General features: G+C 39.6%; 1 pseudogene; it reads right to left on the reverse strand.

The window, feature by feature from the left end:
- Positions 1–21,217, reverse strand: part of LOC133452493 (rho GTPase-activating protein 12-like) — a 75,449-nt pseudogene extending 54,232 nt beyond the window's left edge.
- Between the last annotated feature and the right edge of the window lie 678 nt (positions 21,218–21,895).

Genomic DNA, 21,895 nt, shown 5'->3' on the forward strand with positions numbered 1-21,895 from the left:
TCCAATGCGGCCGGGGGCTTTCTGACAATCTGCATCCACGGAAGTGACTAGTGATATCTTGGCTGGTACCTCCAATATTTTCAAACTAAGGCTCAGTGGCTCATGGGCTTAAAAGAATTTACTAATAATGTGGTGACAGGTATGTGAGGGTTTCTTCCCCCGCCTCTCGTAACAACCTGTCTTCAGTAATGCATATTCTTTTTACAAAACACTGAGGATGACTTGGACAAAAATCCAGGGGAAAAGGGCTTATACTTTCAATACTGATGTTAACGATATTTTATTCCTCTCAAACAGGCACACACCTAATCTGCATAATATTCTAGCAGCTTCAACATTATGCTGAAGCTACATAGATGCTTTTCCTGAAGTATGAGCAGTAACAAGTGCTAAAGTGGCCTTATTTAGGTGATGGAGCTTCATATCAAAGGAAAGTAGCACTGCAGCGTTCATTTGCACACAATTTATTGATTTATCAAACCTCTTTTTTTTTTCTTTTTTGCATTTTCATTGTGAGTTTGTGAGCCCTTCATTTTGCTAAAAAGTCCAACCAGATCTCCAGATTATAATGTTTACATGTATAATCTGACTAGGAATGGGTGATATTTTACCGTTCACGATATACCGTCAGAAAAATTCCTCACGATGAGAATTTGTCATCTTGCGGTAAAAACGATAAATTCCCGTTGATGATGTTTTTGTGTAAAGCTGATTAATGGTTCTGCGTTAATTCCACGCACAAAGGAAGAAAGAAAGAAAGAAAGAAAGAAAGAAAGAAAGAAAGAAAGAAAGAAAGAAAGAAAGAAAGAAAGAAAGAAAGAAAGAAAGAAAGAAAGAAAGAAAGAAAGAAAGAAAGAAAGAAAGAAAGAAAGAAAGAAAGAAAGAAAGAAAGAAAGAAAGAAAGAAAGAAAGAAAGAAAGAAAGAAAGAAAGAAAGAAAGAAAGAAAGAAAGAAAGAAAGAAAGAAAGAAAGAAAGAAAGAAAGAAAGAAAGAATCCCGTTGACACGTTTTTGTGTAACAAACATGGCTGATCTGAGAGCGAGATAGATTTATAGTTGAATAGGTGGAGTTGAATTGGTATTTTTTTTATCGTAATTTTTATCGTTATCGGGATAAATGCCAGAAATTATCGTGATACATTTTTTAGTCCATACCGCCCATCCCTAAATCTGACCTGGTCTTCTGAATCCCTCCGTCAAAATTCACTATAATTGAGTCATGACATTATGCTTAAAAAAGGTACCACAGATGTGCAATATGTAGCATCAGTAACAATCTGGAAAAAAATGACCAAAATAAAAAAGAAACTTCCAGCTGAGTTGACGTTGAAAGATTAAACAATAGTGGAACAGTGGCAGGCGCTGAAAAGAGCTCGACACACTCATCACATCCCACTCAAAAACGAACAAGTTCTGGCAGCTGAACATACAAACGGCTCTACTCTGGTTCAACAGTTTTCTTCCCCTCTCCGTTTCCACATGTCTTTCCTCATCAGTTGAAAATAAACGCGGCAGGGAAGCAGAAAGGCTAATGGGGTTTGTAATGCGTGTCTGTAATTTATGTAGCGTAATATGAGATGGGGGAAGGACAGGTTCTGCTTATTTTCAGAAGTCCAGACTCAAACCTGAGCTGGCATCACCTGCAGCACGCCGTCAGTGAGGCTGAGGAAAAACAAACGAGTCATTGAAACTGGAGCAGTTTCACATCGCCAGGCCTGCATGGGAAACACCCTCCTTCCTGCTCACATGAACCTTGCAGGACTGTGGATCAGTGAGGGAACAGTTTAACGTTTACCTTTCGCAGATCTCGAGAACACTACAACTGCACCATTATAGAGGATTATTAGGCAAGACACTGATTGATTCTGTTTTCCGATCAGATATTTGGTAGTTGGCAATAGAAAAAGCACATTGCAGTGCAAAAACGTCTGAACATCGTGGAGAAGAAGAACATCACATCTTTTGTGAGCGGTACTTAAGGTGAGGGGTTGTACTAGGGCTGGGCGATATATCAAGATTTTAATATATATCGATATATTTTCAAACGCGATATGGTACGAGACAATATCGTTTATATCGATTTAATTTTTTATGATTTTGATATAGCTTATTTTGTGACAAATTGACTTGAATGTTTTATTTGAGATTTGCACAAATGTTTTGTTATTTGCACAACTGTCAACCTCAGTGGAAAAGTCTGCCTGTTACTGTCTACATTGTATTAATTGCACAGTGTATTTTAATTTAATTGTTATGACAGGAAAGGGATATTTGTTTTATTTTATTCAAGAAGCATTTTTATTCTATATATGCAGGCAGTTTATTTTTATTTCATTTGTTTTATACATTTTGATATTGTGCAGACCTCTGTTAATAAAAGGAACCTGTGTGACATTTGGCACGAGGCTTTGTATTAAAACTGTTTTTTTAAGGGTTTGCCTCAGAAAAAAATGATGCTAACAGAGATGCTATGCTATAATGCTTTGGGGGAAACCCCAATTATGGCACAGAAAAAAAAATATCGATATATATCGAGTATCGCCACTCAACTAGAAAATATCGAGATATGACTTTTGGTCCATATCGCCCAGCCCTAGGTTGTACCTACACCAAATATCCTCCCATTACTGTCTTTTTCATTGGCTGTGTCATTTAACTGGCACACCGTAAACATCAGAACTTTGCTGTGATTGTCTTGAGAGGGTGTGGCATGAGCAGTAGAGGAGCTCTACTGTCCTACGTCTACAGAGCATGTTCAAGCACAGCTCTGGGCTGCAGATCACCCTCACTTTGGGAGTATTCACAGCCAAAGGCACCAACATCACATGCAGAATATGGATAAGAAAGAAAAAAACAAACTGACTTTAGACATAAAAAAGGTGGACACGTGTCTTGATTCACTTTGTCGATATGACAAACATGCAAGTCACTGTTTAAAGTAACTCATCTAGATTAATAACCCAATAATAAAAAGGATTTCATGGAAGACATCAAGTAACAAATCATTCAATTAAATGATCCTGAGACAATCAAGGTAGGCATTGGTGCACAAACACCGACTGGTGGGGTTGTACATGGCTAAAAAAAGAAAACAAGCTCGTCTACTCTGACCTTTGTCCTGCCATTTCAATGGAACAAAGAATGGTGGAGGAAGGAAGGAGCTCCATTGTGGACGGGGCTGTTTTAAGGGACTTTGAAATTGTATATGTTCACTTTCTGATAACCTTTCACACAAACACACTGAAGCAGTGGTTCCATCAGTGTGATGCATGATACTGAAATAGAGAGCTCCGAAAGTCAAGTGGAAAAATTAGCTAAGGGACCAGCTGGCTGTCCGAGCAAAGAGAAAAGGTCAAACAGAAAAACAAAGAAGTTATTTGGAGGTTTTATGTGTTGTCTCGGTCTCTTTAGACATAGTGACAAAAACCTACATTCTGGTTGAACAGTGAAAGGAATGTTTTTCATCACCAAATACTTGACAAATTACTTTGTGGCATTTTAAAGTCCATTATGACAAACGAACCAGAAACGATTCTTTAACCTTTTAAGATGGATGATTCATTCTAGTTATGAACACAATGACAAAAATATTGGTTTTCTGATATTTGCTTGTGAGTGCTACAGTCAAATATGTTGTGCTTAACAAAGAAAACCTTTAACGTTAAAGTTAATCTTATGACATTGATATGCATCACTTAAAAAAAAAAACATTTCAGCCCCTTAACCAAGCCATATAAACAATTCTGCACAGCAACAGTTATGCTCGACTAATCATTCAATAATTCATTCATTCATTTTTGTACTCGCTTAATCCTATACAGGGTCACGGGGGTCTGCTGGAGCCTATCCCAGAATATTACAGGCTTGAGCAATCCTCTAATCTAAATTATATTTCTGACAGCTTTCTACTGTATTCAGGCCACAAAACAAACTAATATTGTAAAGGTGTGATATGGGTGTAACTTATGTTGCAGACTTCCCTGTGTAAAGGGGGCTACAGTCAGCCGCAGTGTAAACCTGTGAGGACACCAATCCTGGGACACGCCAAAACACCAACCTTGTGTGTAATGACTATTTAAAGCTGCTTTTGGCTTCTTCAAAACACCCATAAGATCTAGACCATATTAACGGATCAAAACCGGAGTAAAACAGGACCAGTTGGGACCATAGAAACAACAGAAAAAACAAATAAATTAAATTGTTTCGCAGTGGTCCAAAGTGAAAACAAAGAAAGAGATTTATTCTATTTTGGTTATACAAATAAGCTGAAGTTTGTGTGAAACTAGCGAATAAGACATTTGGGGGGGGGGGAAACAATTGCTTCAACAATGTAACTCGATCTTGGAACTAGGAATGGGCGATATTTTACCGTTCACGATAAACCGTCAAAAAAATTCCTCACGATAAGAATTTATCATCTCGCGGTAAAAACGATAAATTCCCGTTGATGACGTTTTTGTGTAAAGCTGATTTAAGTTCTGTGTTAAATCCACGCACAACGTACGTGAAGGAAGGAAGGAAGGAAGGAAATGAGCCTGAAGAAGAGAAGAGAAGAGAAGAGAAGAGAAGAGAAGAGAAGAGAAGAGAAGAGAAGAGAAGAGAGAAAGAAAGAAAGAAAGAAAGAAAGAAAGAAAGAAGAAAGAAAGAAAGAAAGAAAGAAAGAAAGAAAGAAAGAAAGAAAGAAAGAAAGAAAGAAGAAAGAAAGAAAGGAAAGAAAGAAAGAAAGAAAGAAAGAAAGAAAGAAAGAAAGAAAGAAGAGAAAGAAAGAAAGAAAGAAAGAAAGAAGAAAGAAAGAAAGAAAGAAAGAAAGAAAAGAAAGAAAGAAAGAAAGAAAGAAAGAAAGAAAGAAAGAAAGAAAGAAAGAAAGAAAGAAAGAAAGAAAGAAGAAAGAGAAGAGAAGAGAAGAGAAGAGAAAGAGAAGAGAAGAGAAGAAAGAAAGAAAGAAAGAAAGAAAGAAAGAAGAAAGAAAGAAAGAAAAGGAAAGAAAAGAAGAAAAAGGAAAGAAGAAAGATTCCCGTTGATGACGTTTTTTGTGTAACAAACGTGGCGGATCTGAGAGCAAGATAGATTTATAGTTAAAAGGTGGAGTTGAATTGGTATTTTTTTTAATCGTCATTTTTATCGTTATCGGGATAAATGCCAGAAATTATCGTGATACATTTTTTAGTCCATACCGCCCATCCCTACTTGGAACTACAATTGGGTTTCAAGCAAAAAAGTGAAGTCAAAAGTAGATTTTTTACCTGGAGATGTTCAGTGGGAAGAGCTGCTCAGTTCGTCCCCGGACTCCGAGTCATTTGTGCGCCTCTCTTCCCCTGCAGAGTCGCAGTGATGCGTGCCGTCTACATCCAGCGGGGCCCTGACCATCTCCGGGGATCGGGCCTCGGTTGCGGGGCAGACTGCTGGACCAGCCTTTCTGAGGCCCCTGGGGTCCACCACCGTGGACCAGGATGTCGGCCAGGGCTCGGTCGTGGTCGGTGGGGGTGCCAGGGGTGTGATGGTGGTTACTGTTCCTGCGCGGAATCGGAGGACTGAAGTGGCCTGAGGAGGCGGTTTGTGCCGAGGGAGAACGCCGGGTCTTGGAGTCGTGTCTGTTCAGGTTCTCAGCGGGCTGATCGTGGAGTCCCAGCTCCAGAGTGGTCGGCTTCACCCACAGTGAAACCCCCACTTTGCGGAGGTGGCTTTGCGGCGGGTACAGGAGGGTGTGCGATGGGTTTCGGAGGGGGCATGAGGGCTTTGCGGACCTCCCGGACATATTGAGCAGGGACGTAAAAAGCTTTCTCCCCCTCGTCCTTCCTCACCTGCCACCAGTCCTCGTTGGTTTTCTTGACTAGCATGTAGCATTCCCCCTGTCGGATGATGATGAGGCGGTCCTTGAAGGTGTACTCATAGTCGTACTCCACTTCAATATAGATCTGTCCCGGGGCAATAGGCAGTTCTGCCATCGTGCCTCCAACTGTCCACTTGGCAGCTCAGCACAAGATCAGCATGGCTTCATGAGCAAAACTGAGGGGAAAAAAACAACAAGATCATGTTAATGTGACATTTCATAAAAGAAAAATGAACAGGAATCAAAGTGATTTATGCTTTGATTAGGCATACACATCTTTATCGGAGCCACATTTATAGTTGCATTGATTAACTAGTAAAAAAATAATAAGAATTTCTTACTGTCTTTATGAATCACAGTTGAAAAGGATTCACAATAAAGTTGGAAGAATTTCAACCCTTCTAACTTATAGATCTTCAAACCGCCACTTCCTGGAGTTGCTTGTGAAAATTGCACAATAATGAATTGGAAAGGCTTTTGGACCATTCCTAACCAGTTCAGCACTTTCAGCTGGGCTAAACTAAACACCCTGCAGTTTATGCCCTGGTATTTGATTTAGATAGTCAAGTTATTTTACTGACTAGACTAGGAAACTTAGGAAAGTGGTACAGGTTTCTGTAGTTAACGATTTCAATTTTTCCCCTGCAGTGCCCCTTGCACGAACAGTGACATCATGACATCTACGTCAGTTAGTTTATACAATGGACTAATCAAAAACCCTTCTTTAGCATTGGTTTTACTGTTTCCAATAAATTGATCTCTAAACTTCTTCTACCACCCCGTCAAGGTTCTCATAAGCAAAACCTAATTGACCAGATCAGTTTGTTGCTAACCAGACTGAGTGGGTCTTTTTCAGATGGGGATGCGCCTCCGTCTTTCCCCTTAAGTTGAATAACTGAGCGTACGCAGTTTTCAAGTTCATACAATTTCCCCAGACTGAATAGTGAAGGAACCCTCTTTCAATATGACATGAAAATAACAAATGTTAATCAGTTATTTGTTCTTTCATATTGTGTTGGCCTATGATTGAAGCTTTAGATGAAAATCACGTCACAATTATGATCAATCGATGCAGAAATCTTGGTAGTTCCAACAGGTTCATAAACCTTTCATTAAAACTAGATTTGGTCAAGGGGTGCAGTATGTTACCATGTAACATGTTGCATTTATTGCCCTAAATTAGTGCTGGGCGGTATACCGCTTCATAACCGAATACCGGTGTTTATTTTTCTTATGATATGAATTTTTCATATACCGTAATACCGGTGAGTATGTACAGTAGCGTACACAACGTTGGGAACGCCGCTGGACACTGTTTGTGAGGGGACTGTTTAGCAGTAGTGATGCACCGATTGTTCAGTAACCGAAATTGTTCCGCCGAAAATGGCAAAAAAGACACTTTCGGTGTTAGGTGGAATAAGTGGGAAAAAAACCGAACAATTAATAACGGCGTTGTAATATAAGGAAATAGACTGGCCGCTCCCGTACCGGTGCGCACCACAAACATAAATCGTTGGCCAACCAAAAAGTAAGGAGGTGGAACCAAAACAACATAATGCTGGGAAATTTAATGTTTAATTATTATTATAATGTTGTGAAAATTTTACGTTCAATAAATATTTTCTACCTTGTAATTTTGTAAAAGATTTTTTTCTTTGAAAAAGCATGCCTAAATCAAATTTATTAGATTTGATTTGACAGTAAAATAGGCCATTCTAAGCCAATTTACTGCAGCAATTCCTTTCCAAATCATTAGAAAATGTGGGTTAACACCCAGTTGTGTATGAAAAAAAAAAATTACTGTGATACGATATAATTTTGAAAAATACAGTGATATACATTTTGGTCATACCGCCCAGCACTACCCTAAATGTTATGTGTGTTATTCCAACTCGCTGCCACTTTATTTGTACCTCACATAATAGCAAACCGACATCGTCCCACATCAACCATCAACTATAAAAGTATTAGCATGCACCTCAAGTCTAGCTAAGTTGTGCCAGGCCTGGGAACAACTGACCCTCCCGAATCTCCCGCTGGCCCACATGTCACAACTCCAGTGCTTGAGGATGACTTCCACTTTTACATACGTCATCCCACCCACTACTTTTAGCACCTACTTGTTTACTCAAAATTCTCCATCTCAGAAGAAAACAGCACAGAAAACAACATAGTAACTCTACTGACCAGACGACCGTTCAGGGGTTTTCTGTCCAGATACAGACTTCTCACCTCTCACTTTGTAGATTAGGCTGCTCTGTTGTCACCGTCACTGTCCTCACATACATGTGCAATCGTACCATACCCAAATACCCAAGCGCAGCACACCTCCTCCAACTGTGCCAGAGACCAGGAATCGTGGTACGCTTGAGCACAAGATGAATCACTCACACTCCTCAAAAAACAACCTAACCACAAGGGTCAGTCATGCTTGGGCATGGTACAGATTACCTCATGTGAGAGCACTTTCAGTCTAAATAAAACAAGAGAAAAACAAATGCAAAGTTCTTAAATAATTCCTGTGTGCTCACCTTTGACCTTTCTTCCTTTCCATAACCTGCCAACCTAATATTAAGGGGGACAACGTGTGTAGTGGAAAATGCCCCCACCAACTACAAAGCTGACACAAGAAAACTAATGCAATCACAACATCATGCAAAGTAAAAAAAAATCTGAACTAAAGATTAATCAGAAAACATTCCTTTCCGTTTTCCATCTCTTATGCAACACATACTAAAAACAAAGAGACAAACAACGGCGTCTTTCAAAGCCTAATGCTCTGCTAACCCAATCAGAACATACAAATAGGATACAAACGGAGGAGATTTAATCCTCCACAGCGACTGAAGACGCTGGTCAGCTCAGAGCTTCGGAGCAGAACACGAGATTATCCAGAAGAAAGTAGATGGTGTGAGACACACAGTCGTCTTCACTTAGTCCACTCGTGTCTATCTGCGAATGACAGCTAGTCCAGCAGCAGCTGAGGCATGTTACTGTTGAGTGGGGAGATTAGTCACTGCGCTCACATAGTTTCCTGCCTATGTCACATGTGTACATACACCCTCCCTCTTACAACACGAGGTGAGGGCGTAGCAGGCTGAGATCGACCTGGGCTTTATTACGGCAACTTCAAATACACCCACAGTGTGAATGGCAGCCACAACACAAGCATGTAAGGGAGCCCAACCTTAATAGAAAAAAAAGACCACTTCTTATCTTATCTTCACTTTGAGGACAAGCTTGAGTGAAGCAACCGAACCATAGCAAGGACCGAAAGATTACAGTGCTTGCTTTCACATGAGATCTTTTCTATAGCCTGCCTCTTACAGTGCAGTCTCTTGTATTTTATTCTCAATTACAATTTCAGCTTCCAACAACACTGAAAAACAGATAAGAGAGGAAATGATAGTAGTGCTGCATTCCTTTCTTCAATGATGATCTCATTTTACCCGGAGCTATAAACCTGCACATTCCCGTCTCCTTATGGGCCCAAATTCAACTAAAACTGCAGTCATGATTACCGTCCAAAAATCGAGCAACCTCAGGCTGTAGCCCACATCAGTACCTGATACGAGCCCCGGTTTACTGAAAAACTGATTTTCTAATGCATAACAAGCTTGATACTTACAAAAGATTTATGTCTGGTTAGTCTTGGCTTCACAAAAACTATTCTAAATGCTTTGCCATGCATGCAAGTCATTTTCTGCCACAGAATTCAAATTCCTTAACACCACTTTCAAAAAAATGTACTTCAAATTTATTTTATTCTAAATGGCACCATTTAAAAAACAAAAACAGTCTTGGGGAAATTCAATATCTGAAGAATCTGTTTGGGTTATCATTTAGTCGTCCTGCTATATTAGTTTGGTCGCTCTTCCAATATATTTAATATCAACTTTAACTTTCTTTTCCCCACTCACACATTTTTATACAAATCAGAAGAGAGATTACGAGACAGGAATCTAAAATAATGACCTTAGGTTTCTTGCGCTGCCAATGCAGGAAACTGCCCTCGTTTTGCAGTTCCAGCCTTTTTAATATCGTCATACTTCTCTTGTCTGATATATTTTTAATGTCCTTTGAAAACTACATTTAAACTCCAGATATTTACCATCTCACCCAAACTGGAAAATGCCTTTTTAATGAAAATCAAAACAGTATGACAAATATTACAGTGTATGTTTATCAGTTGTGAAGATTCATTTGCAAATGATGTTACTGATTATGAAAAAAAACAATTGCATGACGACGATATAATTCATCATTAGTATTTAAAGGGGACCTATTATGGAATTTAATGTCTATTTTAAACAGGCCTTGAATGTCTTAAAAACAAGCCTTTGATTGTTTTTTCTATATAAATTAGAAATTCAGCCTCTGAGCCATGTCTTTATCTTTACCTTTTGTAACCTCCTTCTCTATGAGGGATTCTGAGGGGGCGTGGAGGCTATGATAATGAGGCTCTGTGCTGATTGGCTGCCTGAATGACGCGATACACCGCTATGAGAAAATGGCGGGAGCTCCGGCCGGCGGAGTTAAGCCTGAATTATGGTTCTGCGTTTAATCGACGCAGACCCTACGCCGTAGGCTCTGCGTTGGTGTAACGCGGAACCATAAATCAGCCTTTACACCGTGTCATGCATGCAATGCGAGCGAGCGTTAGCGACAAAATCAATTCCATTGCTTCATTTTCTGTTGGAGTGTCCTAACTGGCCGCAGCGACGCAGCGACGCAGCGACGCGCAGCACAACGCCACGCGCCTTTGAGCTAAACATTTGTCGGACGCCCTGCTTCTATTTTCTTCCTGTCGCTCGCGTTGAAAGCCGGTTGAAAGCGCTGTAGGAAACGGTCACGGCTGATCCAGTTAGTTGAAATGAGAAGTTATCTCTATGATACCTCCTCATTTCACTACAAAAACCTCAATAAAGTGGCAGCTGCTGGAGGGAGATGGACAGAGAGCGTCCGATGTCACGCAGTGCGATGCGATAGTCGGACGCTTGCATGGAGTTACACGGCTTTATAGTTGTGGGCGTGGTTTCACGCATCGGAGGCCTCTGCTCCTGTCGTGATGTCACGACAGGAGCAGAGGCCTCCGCAGAATCTGAACGGCTCGTAGAAGTCACATGACACTAGACGGCTCATCCGGGCGGCTGTACAGACACTGCAGAATTTGGTTGCTTTCGTCCTTCTCTGAGTTGGCAGGCTGAGGGGAGACCACTTTATTTATGTTAAAGCAAGAAAAACGTGTTTTTCATAATAGGTCCCCTTTAAGTGGAGATCTGAGGACCATTTTCAGGCATTTTTCTGTTTTTTTCTTCTACAGTACTTCCACATTGGCTTCATACCTCTGAACAGTTTGTAATAAAGTTAGACCAGTAAAAGAACAATATCACAAATATCACTACTCCCTTAAACAAGAAGTTGTTGCCTTGTATGTTTTTTGATGGGTCAGAACAACACTTTAAGAGATGACCGTCATATACCACAATAAAGCCAGTAATCCAACCGTACGTGTGCAGTCCAGCTAAAGATGGAAAATACACATTTCTATGACACCGCAGTCCCTTTACAATTACATCACAGCTCTTTACTGGCTGTATCGCCGCTTCCCGTCGACTGGGCCGGTGACATCATGGTGTAAAACTGGAAGCATGAATGCACACAGCTCCATTAGTTTGTGGGAGAATCTGAACCACCATGGTAATCCCCAAATTATTACATAGTTGTTTGAGCTCCTGAGAGTTGGAGAGACTTTGGTGCCCCATTTTGCATAGAAATACAACAACTTGTGCATCTCTTTTTGAGTTTAAGACAATGTCTAACCTAAGAATTAATGATTGCAACTCTTGACACAAGTCCAAAAATACAGAAAAGCATGCAATGTCAATTTTAAACTTAATTCAGCATTAGGGAACTACATACCAACATTTTACGTACTGAAATACTTCAAAAATAATGATCAGAACAATTTGAGAACAATCCTCTGGAGCTGCAGGCCTCCAGATTACCAGCAGAGCTAAATCCACTGCTTTTGATCTTCCATCAATACTTGGAAGATAGCAATAACAGATCTGTAATGAAAAATGATGAGGAATCCATGCTCCTTATGACATGAAGTCTTGAACTCTTCCTGTAATTACTGGAGTTGTCACCACTGTATCTGAAGCTCCTGTGAACCACGTGATGTTGCAGACTATAAGAACATATGGAGCATCATACAATGATCAATCTTAATTACAATCCCACAAAGTCAGCGAAACATCCCCTTATAGAGAAATCTAGAAAGCTTTATTTCAGAATCTACATGCATGATGTACACAAACATAACCCGACAGCCCTGCTGCAAACTGGTCTTCAAAACAAACTGACACTTTCCTGGGAATATAATTTCACATAACAATCATTACCGCCTGATTAATCCTTATGTAGTTTTAGTCACCATTAAAGCAGCAGTCTAACACCGATTATGAGCTTGACAGATCGTATACATCATTTCTGTTGCAGTTTCTTTCAGTTGTGCGTTAGTTTAAAAAAAATAAAATAAATAAAAAAAAATAAAAAGCTGTGATCAGGTGTGATTAGGATTACTCCCCATGCCCTGACAGGAAGGATAACAGGCAGCTTTCCTTGTTAACCTGTGATCTCCTAAATCACAGGGATGAACCGACAGGAACAAGACCATGTTTCCTCTGTTTGTATTGGATCATTGAGCTGAAGTCTTTTTGACTTCATCCGGTACTTTTGACTGAAGATTTACAGTAGATGGACTGAAGACATACTTAACAGGAAAAAAGAAATTACTGGTGAAAACCTGCATGGTTGGGTTCTGGATTTTTACAATCTGATGTTCCACAAATATGAAAGCGTGTGATCCAAAAGTCACGCAGGGATGATATGATCTGCTTTGGTTAGTTCTGCAGTCAGACCGCTCTCCAGCAGCCTGGTTTTCATGTCACACTCTGGTTTCCAACCAATTTGAAATCTTCCTCCTCATCTATGAGCCCTCGGGTTGTGTAGACCTATCTTGATTTATTCTGAGGCCAGTCTGCTAGACCCCTCAGGTCTTGTGATCAATGCTGGTTAAGTGTACAACTGAGGACAGGAAGGGTGCATTTACCAACATAGATCCCCGGCTGTGAAACAATCTCTTACCAGCAGTCAGCAGAAAAACCCTCAACCAACCAAACAAACAAACAAAAAACAACAGACAAAGAGCCTCTCTGCTGTGTGTCTTCAACTGCAGAAATAAAGATTAAGATGTACTCGCATCATCAGCAGTACATGTTTCTTATATCAGAACACAGCTATACTCAGCATTTAGCTTCATGTTCAATCACGCTTTAAATAAAGCTAGATAAAAATCTATTTATTTATGTGAGCAAAATTAAGAGCTTAGAAATGTAAAACAATTACCCAACGCCTACCTAAAGCAGAGGGGAAACTTGAGTCACTGCGACAGTTTAATTTAATTTCCTGCCCTCCTTGCACAACATTTCCCTCACTTGTTTTTTGTTCTTCTTTCACTCATCTTTGACATCTTCAACAGTTTGATGATTAAAGTCATCCTGCACAAATGAAACGGTACGAGTCGAATCACTTATTACCAAAATAACTAAATAAATTAAATAAAAATGCATTCACTTTTAAATCCTGAAACTTCTTTATGCACAAATTATTTTAACACTATTTTCCTATTTTCCTTGTGCGGCTACAATCTCTGCTGCACGCATTTGCAGACAGGCAGACTATTGTAAATTTTTCAAGGACAAAATTATGTTTAATGGTGAGAAAAGCACCCGTACGGTGGAAGGCCTTTCTCCAAGCAATGCCAGTCTTTCACTACAACTTTAGATATTCGTTACATGAATATCTGAGAAGTGTGTATAATAAATGCTTAAAAGTACTTTCTGTGTAGTATTTAATATGCCATGCTTTAAATGGTTACGGCTGAACCGATTTCCTGGCTCTTCAATGCACCTTAACTATTTTGATAATTGGGAAATTGTTTTGAAAAATCTTCATTTTGTAGCAAAACTGTCAAATGTTCCCTGATTAAGCATGATATGTGGATAATATTTGCCTTTTCATGCATAAGTGACAGCGACACACCGTTTTGTGCAGGAGTCCGGATGGTTGAGTTGGACATCTAATCAATGCACCGATTTAAACAAAATTGCCGTTTTGAGGATTTCTTTTTCAATTGGGTATTTCAATTCCTGATGGATATGCTGAACAATTATTATTATCATTGTCATTATTACTGTCCAAAGGAGTGCAGACATATGTAATTTTCTAAAAACTATTCTCCTTTTTTCAGCTTCTCTCTTTAGGGGTCATCATTGGTTTCCATGTTCCCGTCTTCTGCACTTTCCTCTGTCGCACTGTCCAACTACACGTCCTTTTTTCACTCCCGCCTCGCAGCTCCGTTTCCTGCACTCTTCTACCAATGTTTTCACCATATTCCTCCTCTTTATGTGTCCAAACCATCTCAATTTAGCGCCTCTTACTTTATCTCCAAGACATCCTACCCTCGCTTAATCCCATACATACATCCTTGTCACTACCACAGAAAATCTTCACATCCTCACTCCTGCCTCGCCAAGATGTAGAGATGTGATGGTCTCACTACTACCTTATAAACATTTCCCTTTAAGCATGAAAATAACTTTGTATATCTATTGTGAAGTTAATAATTGTATTTTAAAAAGTAAAAATATTGCACAGGTTTCTTTTAAACATTCAAGCATGAAAAGGTTCCAAATGTTCCAACTTACAATTATAATCTTTTTTCATTTTTTCTGACATTTGCAAAAAAAAAAAAAAACAAACTGCAGATAATAAAAGCCAGGAAATTAAAAACTGGACAAAAAAATAAATAAGTACAATGTCTCCCGCCCTTCCTGCACAGGAAAGGCTTATTTCTTTTACCAATTACATAATAATCACATTTATTTGTCTACTGAAAGAATGTGTTCTGAAAATACCCTGGGTTTTGGACAAGTTCCTGACTACTCTTACAGTATTATCCTCAGTCTCCATATACCGCCAGGCCTAAGGCCGGTTCAGGACCTGGGGGTTGCAAACTCACTCGCTTATCCCTGCCCAGACTAAGCTCCAGCCACTGCTCCGCTAGTTAACAGACAGCATAAATCTTCTCAGAGTCCAATCAGCAAAATCAGGGGATGCACCTTAATTTAAAGTGATGGTAATAAGATTTGCAACGAGGCATGGGGTGGATGGGAGGGTCAAAGAAGGAAAACCACGTCCCAGACATGAAAGCAGTTAACGTCTGCTTTGCAGCAGCGAGCACGAGGAAGTTAGAGGAGAGATACTGGGTGTGGAAACGATTAAACTGATGCAAAAAAAAAAATGTGTTGAAAAAAAACAAAATCACCGGTTGTCAGCACATGTAGGAAAAACACACCCTCATATTTTCTCCCGTCAGCACAACGGAAAGCAGCACCTCCGACAGGGTTTCCCACTATGAAGCGTTTCTGCTGGAGCACAGACAAACGAGGCAGCAATCGAGCCTCACATGATCCGCATTAGCAAACACCAGACAGGCCCGGTCCATAGCCCAGTAGCTCGCAATCACTTTGATTCAGTTATTCTCATCAGAGAAAGCAAATCACTCTCTCATTGCAGTGGTATTCAGTCTCACTAGAGGTCATGTATTAAGCTCTTATTACAAAATGTTTTACTTTAACCCATTTACACCATTATTACCAGCCTTCACTGGAACTACAATAATCCTTTAAAAGACATTAAGTTATAGATTAAGACATGTTTCAGTTGTGGTTGTGTTTTAGAGGCAATCACACCGGAAATGCCACCATTTAGTTGAGACGCAAAAGTAGAAATTGTTTTCTAGATCCAGATCATTTTCTGTCTTGAAACTAGGTGTCGGCCTTGGTGGAAGATGCTCGCCCAGATTTCCCTCCCAGGATCAGCTCAGTGTGATTAACTGGCCTATAAGAGCATAAAGGCGCTCTTTGAAAACCAAACCATCTGCACTCCACCAATGAGAAATCAAACACAGCAAACCGTTAACTGTTAAACATATAGTGGTGGAGGGACAAGTCTCCCAGGAGCCAGAATTCTGCTTTCGTGGTTATCAATAAACAGAAAAGTTGAACATTGGGTTGTAGGAATTCTCTAAATATACTGTTCAGTCTCAACCTGAATTTTCAAGATGCAGCTCACCAAAGATATAATCAATCCTCTGCAAAAAACATAATAAAACCCCATAAATTATGCGTTTCCACTTTGCACTTCACCTGAGTAAAATCCTCAAAGTCAATTACTATAGATGACACATTATTGAATGAACAAACCATTAGGAACTCACAATTAGCAGCTCGGATTTTGTGCTACTGCGATTGCATGAGCACTGTTATATGCCAACTTAAAAGAAAATAAACTTTTGTCTATTTTGACCACAAAGAAATTGTCTTGTGATGTTTTGGGCTGCAAAAATCGGTACACTAGTGTCGCTTTTACACTAGTACCTACTCAGCGTGACTCGACACGCCCCGGTTTTGCTATTATCCACTACGGGTGGAGGCGTGCCGAGTAGATACTTTTTCTGTATCTATTCTGCCGAGGTTCTAAGCGTGCTGAGTCGGCCCAGGATCTGACGTCATCACAATACAGGCCACCAATTGGTCGGGGGGCCGTCAGAAGCGGGAATCAGCGAAAGAGCAGTTTGCGGCTTCCTCATCTTATTCGACAGGCAATGGCAGCGCAAAAGTCTGTTTGGTGATCCAACTCTGAGGTGCAGATGTTCATAAACCTGGTGGCTGAGGAGAGAATTAAAAAGGGATCTAGACGGCCGATGAGGAACGACCAGATCTACCAGGAGCTCTGTCACTTCTCTTCTCTGTCACTTCTCGCGGCTCCAGCTGACTTTTCATTAGCGCCGACACAAACAAAAAAAAAAAAAAGCGTAGCCGCTTGAAACTTCTTTCACTCTCATTTTTTAACTTGATATCGAACACAAGCCACAGACCCAGCAGCACATTTATCATCTCCTCCATGTTTCACATCTTTAGTGTTGTTGTCTTAGATCACACAATCAAATACGTCACAGCAGCTTCGCTCCAACCCGCCCACTTCTCATCTGGGGGTCTAAAAACAAACGAGGACAAGGCGAGTGGAGGCGAGTCGAGTCGCGCTGAGTAGGTACTAGGGCTGGGCGATATGGACCAAAAGTCATATCTCGATATTTTCTAGCTGAATGGCGATACTCGATATACATCGATATTTTTTCTGTGACATAATTGGGGTTTCCCCCAAAGCATTATAGCATAGCATCTCTGTTAGCTTCATTTTTTTCTGAGGCAAACCCTTAAAAAAACAGTTTTAATACAAAGCCTCGTGCCAAATGTCACACAGGTTCCTTTATTAACAGAGGTCTGCACAATATCAAAATGTATAAAACAAATGAAATACAAATAAACTGCCTGCATTTATAGAATAAAAATGCTTCTTTGAATAAAATAAAACAAATATCCCTTACCTGCATAACAATTAAATTAAAATACACTGTGCAATTAATACAATGTAGACATTTACATTTACATTTGTGCAAATCTCAAATAAAACATTCAAGTCAATTTGTCACAAAATAAGCTATATCAAAATCATTAAAAAAAAAGTTATATCGATATAAACGATATTGTCTCGTACCATATCGCGTTTGAAAATATATATTAAAATCTCGATATATCGCCCAGCCCTAGTAGGTACTAGTATAAAAGCGCCATAGTGTAGAAGTTAAGACCCCTGCACTTCTTAGTTTAGGTTTACGACAGATGTTTGGACCTTTGGCATGGCTGGTATCGATGGGATCGGTACTCGCCGTCGCCCCGTACTCAAAGCCCAGGGATTAAAATGGGTCTAAGTGTTGATGTTGGGTAGCTTGTCAGATAGATGGAGCCAGCTGGAGGACGTCCTGCTGCTTTGCAGCAGCCCAAGTAAGATATCCCCAAGGTTAACTATTGGTAGCTGTGTTGACATCTTCTGACCGGATCCTCTGTGTGCTAGTGGTGAGTTAAATGTGTGCTGTGATAAACAACTGACACTTCATGGCAACATTACGGCAAAGGCACATCGAGGCCACGACCAAAATAATCTCAGACAAGTTGTAAAAATAATAAATCAATAACCAAACAGTTGTAGGTTGCAGCCCTAAAAATATCTTGTGTAAGTTCTGATACGAATTAGACTCAACTGGGTTTTGAGTGGGTGTCCCTCGAATGACGCCAAGGTTTTCAGCTTTGCCAGAAATGCAAATCAATCAAAAGCTGGTTAACCATCTACCTTATTTCTAATAAACAGGGCCGGCACCTGCCCGGGAAAAATTCCTGTCAGCTGATCCATACTCTGAACTGGATCAGAAGTGAGCAGTCGTACACCCTGACCCTCACATGCTGCCACACCACACATAGGCCCACGTTGACCCACTCCGCCTGGATTCAGCACAGGCTGTCCCAGTTACAGACCTTCCTTTAGACTCAAGCCCCCAAGGTGCTCTGCCTCTGTTATAACAGCAATCTGTCACACTTGAGCCGACCACCGCCAGCTGAAGCGCAGTTAAACGAGAAGTGGAGCATGTACTGAGCTCTCAAACAGGGATGTGTTTAGATGCATGCTGGCCGCTGGTAGAACAGGTGAATGTTTCTCCTCCTTCTCGATGGCAGATTAACTATTATAATGAGAGGAAAACTGAATCACGAGCACTGACAAGGTCCAGTACACAACCTTTTAGATCAGTGGTCTTCCACCCTGGTCCTCAGGACCCCCTGTCCTGCATGTTTTAGATGTTTCCCTGCTTCAGCACCATGATACAAAGGACTGTGTCATTAACAGACTTGTGCAGACCTGGATGACAAACTGATGATGGTCATTAATTAGAATCAGGTGTGATGTAGGCCTGTGTTGAAAAAAATCGATTTTCAGATTCTAAATCGATTCTCATATTAATTCCTAAAAATCGATTCTTATGTCTAAAGATCGATTTTTTTATTTATTTATTTTTTTTCTCCATCATTTTCGCCGGGTGAACTTTAGTCCCAGTAGTCGGACACACAGTTTGTCATGACACTTCTGAAAAATGCCAGGTGCTTCATGGCAATATGTGTGCGTGGTGACAGAATAATTTTTTGCACTTTAAATGGATATTGAAAGGCCTGTTTGAGTTATTTATTTCTTAGTTATTTCACAATAATTATTGTGAAATTATTATTTCACTAGTTATTTTACAGTTTCAGGCAACAGCTCAAAAAACATTTTAAATAACACTAAGCCAAATCAATATTGAATCGCATCGAATCATGATAATCGATTCTGAATAATAAGAATCGGAATCGAATCGATTCTTGATATTTGAATCGATACCCAGCCCTAGTGTGATGATGCAAAAAATCATGTAAAACATGCAGGACAGTGGGTATCGAGGACCAGGGTTAAAGACCACTGAATTAAACAGTATAATCCCGTTTTTATCCTCATGTCCATACAGGAAATATTAAATTAAATTAACAAATCAAATAAATAAAGAATTATAATAAAATATGGGGTGGGCCATTTCAACACATTCATGTGTCCCACACTTTTTAAAAATCTTAATGACAGTGTTTAACAATTCTGTCATTATCAGGCATCCTCGTGTTACAAAATGAATAAATAAATAAATCGGTTAAAAAAACAACTACTACAAACTACTTTTAGGAGTAGTTTTGAATCACTATACTTTTTACTTTTACTTGAGTAGATTTATGAAGAAGAAACTGTTACTCTTACTCCGCTACATTAGGCTATGTTGAGCTGTTACTTTTCTTTTATCCCTTTTATCCGCGTACGCGTCAATCTCATGACATCACTGGGTGATTCTTTGGGAAAAATTTTTGTTTTTGCATGTTTTGTCACATTTACACAGACTCAAACACACACAGAGTTTCTATGAGTTCATGGGCTTGTTCTAGTTCTGCCTGGTTAAAAAAGAAAAGTACAAAGGCTTGAAATGTTGTACTACTTGTGCTTAATTTATTATTTTATTCTGTTATTATTTTATTTATTTTATTATTTATCAAAGTACTTGAATTTACTTTAAGATTATTTTAATTTAAGCTATTTTTTATTAATTTTAATTTATTTTATTATTTTGTTGATTTAATTTGCCTGAAGATGATTATTTTGTACTTGTCTGTTTGAATGGTTGTGTTAAAAAAATAAATCAGATGTTACTCAACAGTTACTCAGTACTTGAGTAGTTTTTTCACCAAGTACTTTTTTACTTTTACTCAAGTAATTATTTGGATGACTACTTTTTACTTCTACTTGAGTCATATTATTCTGAGGTAACAGTACTTTTACTTGAGTACAATTTTTGGCTACTCTACCCACCTCTGTGTATAGCACAATTCAAAACAAGGTAATTCAAAGTGCTTTACATCAACATTAAAAGCATGTAAAACATGTAGGACAGGGGGTCCCAGGGTTGAGGATCCTGTTTTAGATGACAGAGTTGAAGGTTTGAACCTAAAATGTGCAAAAAAAAAAATAATGACCAGTTCAGCTCCTTAAAATACTTAAACTCTGTTTGTTGACATTTTAAATGAGAAATAATGGATCTCTGCAGATGCAAGGAAGCAGATTCCTGATTAATTGGTATCATTCATCCCTAATCAACCCATTATTGTGGTCATAAGGCAAAGCAGGAGCTGCATTTCTTTGAAAACAGATGTGATGCTGCTACATAAGTTTAACAGATCCATGCTGACTTTTTTTAAACTGCAAACCCATTTTAATCCTAAAGGTGTGACTTAAATCTGCTTTGAAGTGTAAACTGAGGGCTCAATAAAAAAAAAAGAAAATACACTTTGACACTTGTGTTGCTTCATTATCAAAATTCTTCATTTCCTCCAACTTTATTGATTTCTGCAAGACTTTTCAGAGAGTGTTAAGCCCTTGGTGGAGCTGAAATTCATGATTTATAAAATCTGAACTCTGATCATCCAGCCAGCGTTTACGCTGATTTATGGTTCCGCGTTAAAACGACGCAGAGCATACGCCGTACGGCGCGCGTCGCCGCGTACCCTACGCCGTAGGGCTCTGCGTCGATGTAACGCGGAGCCATAATTCAGGCTTTAGCCAGCTACTTAGCTTTTCTGGGCTAAAACATTCCTGAAAAGTCCCAAACATGACAAAGTCCCGCGTCTCCACCTACCTCCTCTTCCAGCGCTGGGAGAGACGGATAAAACCCCCTCCCGCTCTGTTTGAGGGGGACCGGCAGGTCTGGTAAACTTCCCCGGGTCTGATCCTCTGGTCCGGTGCTGCTGCTGCTGCTCGACCCGCCAGGCTCGTCTCTCCCCGGCCTGATCCCGGGACTCGCTCCGCCAGCCCGGAGATCGTCTCCCACACAGATGTCTCACTGCGGAGCGTTTCCAGGGGGTGGTGGTAAAACCTGTCTGCGGTTACCACCAGAACTCGAGTTGTAAAAAAGAATCAGGGGGGATGGTGGATTTTATCATATGGGGACAGATAATTTGTGCTGATTACAAATAATATAATATATTACAAATAATAGCACTGATCAAAACACCTGCAGAAATACTGCAGGAATGACAGCAGTTAAATGCAGCCTTCTGTAAGCTTTAAATATCCACTGGGCTTACATCAAATACATCAAAACACAACAATAAAAAACAGTTCTCTGAACTTATCAATATGACTCTGTCCTTCACAGGATAAGTAAAATGGATCACTGCAAAAACTCAAAATCTTAACAAGAATGTTTCTCTTATTTCTAGTTAAAATATCTCATTTTAGTAAAAAAAATCTCATTACAATTAAAACAAGACTCATCACTGGAAAAAACAACAATTTTCACCTGTTTCAAGTAGATTTTCACTTGAAATAAGTAGAAAAATCTGCCAGTGGAACAAGATTGTTGTGCTTGTAATAAGAAGATAAATCTTGTCCCACTGGCAGATTTTTTTATTTCAAGTGAAAATCTACTTGAAACAGGTGAAAATTGTCAAAAAGGTTATTTTTCTGGTGATGA

This window comes from Cololabis saira, chromosome 10, assembly GCF_033807715.1.
Source record: "Cololabis saira isolate AMF1-May2022 chromosome 10, fColSai1.1, whole genome shotgun sequence".
Lineage (NCBI taxonomy): Eukaryota > Metazoa > Chordata > Actinopteri > Beloniformes > Belonidae > Cololabis > Cololabis saira.